Raw genomic sequence first — 7,432 nt, 5'->3', positions numbered from 1 at the left:
GGCAACAGTCGAACATTTTCTGTATCCAGAAAGGCCCTACAGGACCTGCAACATCCGGTCGTGTGTTATCCTGCTGAAATCTACGGTTTCGCAGGGATCGAATGAAGGCTAGAGCCACGGGTCGTAACACGTCTGAAATGTAACGTCCACTGTTCAAAGTACCGTCAATGCGAACAAGAAGTGACAGAGACGTGTAACCAATGGCACCCCATACCATCACGCCAGTATGGGGATGGCGAATACACCCTTCCAATGTGCGTTCACCGCGATGTCGCCAAACACGGACGCGACCATCATGATGCTGTGAACAGAACCTGGATTCATCCGAAAAAATGACGTTTTGTCATTCGTGCACCCAGGTTCGTCGTTGAGTACACCATCGCAAGCGCTCCTGTCTGTGATGCAGCGCCAAGGGTAACCGCAGCCATGGTCACCGAGCTGATAGTCCATGCTGCTGCAAACGTCATCGAACTGTTCGTGCAGATAGTTGTTGTCTTGCAAACGTCCCCATCTGTTGACTGAGGGATCGAGAAGTGGCTGTACGATCCATTACAGCCATGCGGATAAGATGCATGTCATCTCGACTGCTAGTGATACGAGGCCGTTGGGATCCAGCACGGCGCTCCGTATTGCCCTCCTGAACCCATCGATTCCATATTCTGTTAACAGTCATTGGATCTCGACCAACGTGAGCAGCAACGTCGCGATACGATAAACCGCAATCGCGATAGGCTACAATCCGACCTTTATGAAAGTCGGAAACGTGATGGTACGCATTCCTCCTCCTTACACAAGGCATCACAACAATGTTTCACCAGGCATCGCCGGTCAACTGCTGTTTGTGTATGAGAAATTGGTTCGTAATTTTCCTCATGTCAGCACGCTGTAGGTGTCGCCACCGGCGCCAACCTTGTGTGAATGCTCTGAAATGCTAATCATTTGCATATCATAGCATCTTCTTCCTGTCGGTCAAATTTCGCGTCTGTAGTACGCCATCTTCTTGGTGTAGCAATTTTAATGGCCAGTAGTGTATATTCGCGAGACTCAATTCGATGTGAAGTAAGCACAGTCTTAGGTGACTTGTAACATGCCAGAATAATATTACGAGAAAATACTAGAAATCGACTGCATATTTCCGAATTCTATTCTGACAGCCAAGAGGGCAGCGAGCCATACTTCGATCTGGAAACAGTTCTGTGAGGTGAACGGTGTTCGGAGTCCGGGCTGATTGGTGCTCCAGATGCGCTCCTCCTCGCCGCCAGTGATACACCAGCTTTAATGATACGTTGACCGCCTGAGCAAACACGCCGGCGGCCGGCGCCCACAGACGTATAATCTGCGGCTTGTTTGCCGCAGCCTGGATGGCGATTAAGGGAAGGTCTCTGTCGGCAGATCCGGTACACGGCAGCCATCTCTCCCGCCCGCCGTGATTAAAGGAGAGTTTCAGACTGAGCTCCTCCATCTGGCGGAAACTGAGAACAGGGCGTCAGTTACAGCATCAAAATCCTCTCTATACTGTGTGGCTGAGAAGTCACTTTGCCCCTAGGTACAGTATATTGTATATCGTATATTTAGAGGATCTGTACGTGCAGCGTCGTGCCTTACACGTGTCTGCGTCCTAACACTTTCCTGAGCATTCAGAAGTTGGTGAAAAAAATACGACGTTGTAAGTAGGCTGTTTAGGTTTTTATGTTTGTAACGCCATGTAGCGCTCTGTATGAAAATCACTGACTGTGCTGTGTGAAGGCTGTGGTTTGTTTGCATTGTTGGAGTAATATTCGCCATCATAGTGTTGGGCAGTTGGCTGATAACAGCGCGTAGCGTTGCGCAGTTGGAGGTGAGCCGCCAGCAGTGGTGGATGTGGGGAGAGAGATGGCGGAATTTTGAAAGCGGACGATCTGGACATGTGTCCATCAGAAAGAGTAAATTTGTAATATATATATATATATATATATATATATATATATATATATATATATATATATATATATATATATATATATGATGACTTTGGAACATTATTAAGGTAAATACATTGTTTGTTCTCTATCAAAATCTTTCATTTGCTAACTATGCCTATCAGTAGTTAGTGCCTTCAGTAGTTTGAATCTTTTATTTAGCCGGCAGTAGTGGCGCTCGCTGTATTGCAGTAGTTTGAGTAACGAAGATTTTTGTGAGGTAAGTATTCATGAAAGGTATAGGTTATTGTTAGTCAGGGCCATTTTTGTAGGAATTTTTGAAAGTCAGATTGCGTTGCACTAAAAATATTGTGTGTCAGTTTAGTGTTGATCAGAATAAGTAAAGAGCGAAATGTCTGAGTACGTTCAGTTCTGCTCAGCTGTTTGAAAATCAAATAATGTAAGAGGTTTATGCCGGCCGCGGTGGTCTCGCGGTTCTAGGCGCGCAGTCCGGAACCGTGCGACTGCTACGGTCGCAGGTTCGAATCCTTGCTCGGGCATGGATGTGTGTGATGTCCTTAGGTTAGTTAGGTTTAAGTAGTTCTAAGTTCTAGGGGACTGATGACCGAAGCAGTTGAGTCCCATAGTGATCAGAGCCATTTGAACCATTAAGAGGTTTATCAGCACAGTAATTCATAAATTTTTTAAAGGGGACGTTTCATACTGTGTCCTAACACTTTCCTGAGCATTCAGAAGTTGGTGAAAAAAATACGACGTTATCGAGTATCGGACCAGATTTGAAGCTGGATTCAAGGCTTTCTTGCAGGTAGAACTCAACCCGTCGCTCTAAGGGGGGGGGGGGGGGCGTAGGACGTCAAACAGACCGACTAGGAGCAGGAGAGGCACCACAGGACTTTTAATTTCCACTCTCTGTACTTTCACAAATAAATTCATAAAACTTTGCCAGCATGACCAGGAAGGATTCAGGATTCACGCTCATAGTAGTGGAAGTTCAAAAACAAAATAAAATAATTTTTTTTCATGTGAAATGCCATCATTTTTTCACTTACTACTGGCTGCATTTGCTACTATAGATACACTTTTCTTTATAAGTAAGAGAGATTCTTCGATGAATTTTGCACAGCATACAAACCATACTTAGCCCGCTCGGTTAGCCGTGTCGCTCTAACGGACGGCTTTCCAGATTGGGGAGGAGCGCCTGGTCCCCGGCACGAGTCCGCTCGGCGGACTTGTGTCGAGGTCCGTTGAGCCGGCCAGTCTGTGGATGGTTTTTAGGGGGTTTTCCATCTGCCTCGGCGAATGCGGGCTGTTTCCCCTTATTCCGCCTCAGCTAGACTATATCGGCGATTGCTGCGCAAACAAGTCCTCCACGTACGCGTACACCACCATTACTCGACCACGCTAACCTAGGTGTTACACTCATCTCGTGTGAGACTTTCCCTGGAGGGTGGGGTGGGGGGGTGGGGGGCGTCCACCGGTGGCCGAACCGCACAATAACCCTAAAGAGTGGTTCGGTGTGGGGCGGCGGAGGGGTGAAGTGGACTGCGGTAGTCGTCGTGGGGTTGTGGACCACTGCGGCTGCGGCGGGGACGGAGCCTCTCCGTCGTTTCTAGGCCCACGGTTAACATACAGTACAACGCATACAAAACAACCATACTTACAGGTGCATGAAACACTAGAATTTTCGAAATCTATTAAAAACTATGATAAAAATTGAGATAACTATAAAATTTGAGTTTTTTCTAAAGATGAAGTTTAAAATGTAACAGCTCATTCAGTTTTTTATTAATTAAATAAAATCTAGAGATTCATACACGTGTATGTATGGTTTGTATGCTGTATAAAATTCATCGAGGACGAAAAGTGTACCTATAGCAACAAATGCAGCCAATAGTAAGTGAAAATTTCACACGTAAAAAAAATTTATTTTGTTATATTTTTGAACTTACTTTTCTATGAGTGTGAATCCTGAATCCTTTCTGGTCATGTTGACAAAGTTTTATGAATTTATTTGTAAAAGTATAGACAGTGGAAATTAAAATGTCGTGTGGTGCCTCTCCTGCTCAAAGTCGGCCCGTTTGACGTCCTACCCCCCCCCCCCTCCCCCCTTAACGGAACGAAATCGACAGATGCAAAAGAGTAATTTGCGGAGTACCCCAAGAAAGTGTGATAGGACCGTTTCTGTTTACAATGTACATCAAGGATCTAGTAGAAAGCGTCGGAAGCCCTTTAAGATCGTACGCAGATAATGCGGTTGCCTACAAGAAAGTAGCGACGCCAGAAGACAGTATCGATTTGCAGAATTCCCTACACAGGGTTGATGAATGGTGCAGGTTATGGCAGTTGACCCTTAACGTAAAAAAATGTAACTTATTTTTCATACATAGGTAAAGAAATCCACTACTGTACAAGTACACTATTGAGGACAGATTGCTGGAAACAGTATCTGCCGTAAAATATCTAGAAGGAACTAAGAAGAGCAACAATAAAAGGAATAACCACATAAAATAACTGTAAGAAAAGCATATTCATAGGAAGACTCTTAAGGAAATACCGGGTGTTCATAAAGTAACTTTACAGTGATATGTTATCGTGATCTAAGTAATGACTGATGCAATTGTCAATAATTAATACAACATTTTCCATTGTTTAACATATTTGAACCATATTCGACCAGGTATTTGTATTTGTTCGCAGGTCCGGTTTGAAGACCAACATCTTGTGTGATATCATTCTGATCCAGGTCATCATTCTGACGATTGAACAAAGAGTGTTTCTTGTGCAGGATGTGTTCCGCACTGGAGACAAGTTTACCTCCGCAGTAGAAGCTGCATTTGCAGCAGAGTTCCCAAGAGTGAAGATGTCTGCCGCAGTGCTGCACGGAAACTCAACACCAACTTTTGAAAGACCGGAAGCGTTCACAATCAACCAAAATCAGGCAGGCTATACACATGCACACCCGAAGAGAACGTGGCGGAGGTGAAAGAGATGTTGCTGTAAAGTCCAAAGAAATCGGTTAGATGACTAGCTCAGCAAGCCAATGTGTCCGTGGAATCCGCTCACAAGATTCTCCGGACGTCACTGTCAATGTATCCTTACAAAATATCGGTCGTGCATGAACTGAGAGATACCGATCGCCCGGAGTGTGTGAACTTTTGCAACTGGTTTCCGTCCTTCCTGCAGGACAATGGTGAGGCGATTCTTGACACAACGTTTTTCATGCATGAGGCATGGTTTCACCTCTCCGGTTACGTGAATAGCCAGAATGTCGTGTGTGGACTACGGAGAATCCGCATGAATTTGATGTGTCCCCACAGCATGATCAAATGGCTGGTGTTAGGTACGCCGTGACTCGTAAACGCATCATTGGGCCAATCTTCTTTCAGGACGCCATAAACGCAGAACGGTACTGCACATGCATCCTGGAGCCCTTACTAGGTGAACTGAATGAGGGCGAAATTGAGGATGCCTGGTTCCAACAGCATGACCGCATCATCTCTCGAGGACTCTGACCTCCGCGTTCACCCGACTTCTTCAAGAACATGCAGAAACCTGTGCAACTGCGTATTCAAAATCAAGGGTATCATTTCCAGCATCTCTTATACACTACTGGCCATTAAAATTGCTACACCAAGAAGATGACGTGCTACAGACGCGAAATTTAACCGACAGGAAGAAGATGCTGTGATATGCAAATAATTAGCTTTTCAGAGCATTCAGACAAGGTTGGCGCCGATGGCGACACCTACAACTTGCTGACATGAGGGAAGTTTCCAACCGATTTCTCATACACAAACAGCAGTTCACCGGCGTTGCCTGGTGAAACGTTGCTGTGATGCCTCGTGTAAGGAGGAGAAATGCGTACCATCACGTTTCCGACTTTGATAAAGGTCGGATTGTAGCCTATCGCGATTGCGGTTTATCGTATCGCGACATTGCTGCTCGCGTTGGTCGGGATCCAATGACTGTTAGCAGAATATGGAATCGGTGGGTTCAGGAGGGTAATACGGAACGCCGTGCTGGATCCCAACAGCCTCGTATCACTAGCAGTCGAGATGACAGGCATCTTATCCGCGTGGCTGTAACGGATCGTGCACCCACGTCTCGATCCCTCAGTCAACAGATGGGGACGTTTGTAAGACAACAACCATCTGCACGAACAGTTCGACGGCGTTTGCAGCAGCATGTACCATCAGCTCGGAGTCCATGGCTGCGGTTACCCTTGACGCTGCATGACAGACAGGAGCACCTGCGATGGTGTACTCAACGACGAACTTGGGTGCACGAATGGCAAAACGTCATATTTTCAAATGAATCCAGGTTCTGTTTACAGCATCATGATGGTCGCATCAATGTTTGCCGACATCGCGGTGAACGCAGATTGGAAGCGTGTATTCGTCATCGCAGTTCTGGCGTATCACTCGGCGTGATGGTATGGGGTGCTATTGGTTACATGTCTCGGTCACCTCTTATTCGCATTGACGGCACTTTGAACACTGGGCGTTACATTTCAGATGTGTTACGACCCGTGGCTCTACCCTTCATTCGATCCCTGCGAAACTCTACATTTCAGCAGGATAATACACGACCGCATGTTGCAGGTCCTGCACGGGCTATGCTGGATACAGAAAATGTTCGACTGTTGTCCTGGCCAGCACATTCTCCAGATCTCTCACCAATTGAAAACGTGTGGCCAATGGTGGTCGAGCAACTGGCTCGTCACAATACGCCAGTCACTACTCTTGATGAACTGTGGTATCGTGTTGAAGCTGCATGGGCAGCTGTACCTGTACACGCCATCCAAGGTCTGTTTGACTCAATGCCCAGGCGTATCAACGCCGTTATTACGGCCAGAGGTGGTTGTTCTGGGTACTGATTTCTCAGGATTTATGCACCCAAATAGCGTGAAAATGTAATCACATGTCAGTTCTAGTATAATATATTTGTCCAATGAATACCCGTTTATGATCTGCATTTCTTCTTGGTGTAGCAATCTTAATGGCCAGTAGTCTAGCTTCCATGACTAAAACGGCAAGTTATGATCTGCATAGTTACCCTGTCTAACTCATCCACGAAGGAAGCGGCTTATAACGGTCTTGTTCGACCGATTCTTGAGTATTGTTCATCACTCTGGGGCCCGTACCAGTTAGGACTGACAGAAGAGATAGAGAAGATCCAACGAAGAGCATCGCGTTTCGTTACGGGATGGTTTAGTCGGTGCGAGAGCGTTAGAGAGATGCTCAGCAAACTACAGTGGCAGGCGCTACAAGAGAGGTGTTGTGAGTCACATACGGATTCGCTATTGAATTTTCGAGAGAGCAGTTTTTGTGAAGAGTCGGACAACATATTACTTCCTGCCACATACATCTCGCGAAATGACCTCGACGAGAAAATTCCAGAAATTAGAGCCAATACAGAGCCTTACCGACAATCATTCTTCCCACGCTCCATCCGCTGGTGGAACAGGGGAGGCAGCATCAGCTAATGGCACCAGAAATACTCTCTGTCACACA

Source organism: Schistocerca nitens, chromosome 2, assembly GCF_023898315.1.
Source record: "Schistocerca nitens isolate TAMUIC-IGC-003100 chromosome 2, iqSchNite1.1, whole genome shotgun sequence".
NCBI classification, from domain to species: domain Eukaryota; kingdom Metazoa; phylum Arthropoda; class Insecta; order Orthoptera; family Acrididae; genus Schistocerca; species Schistocerca nitens.
Note: the sequence above shows the minus strand (reverse complement) of the source record.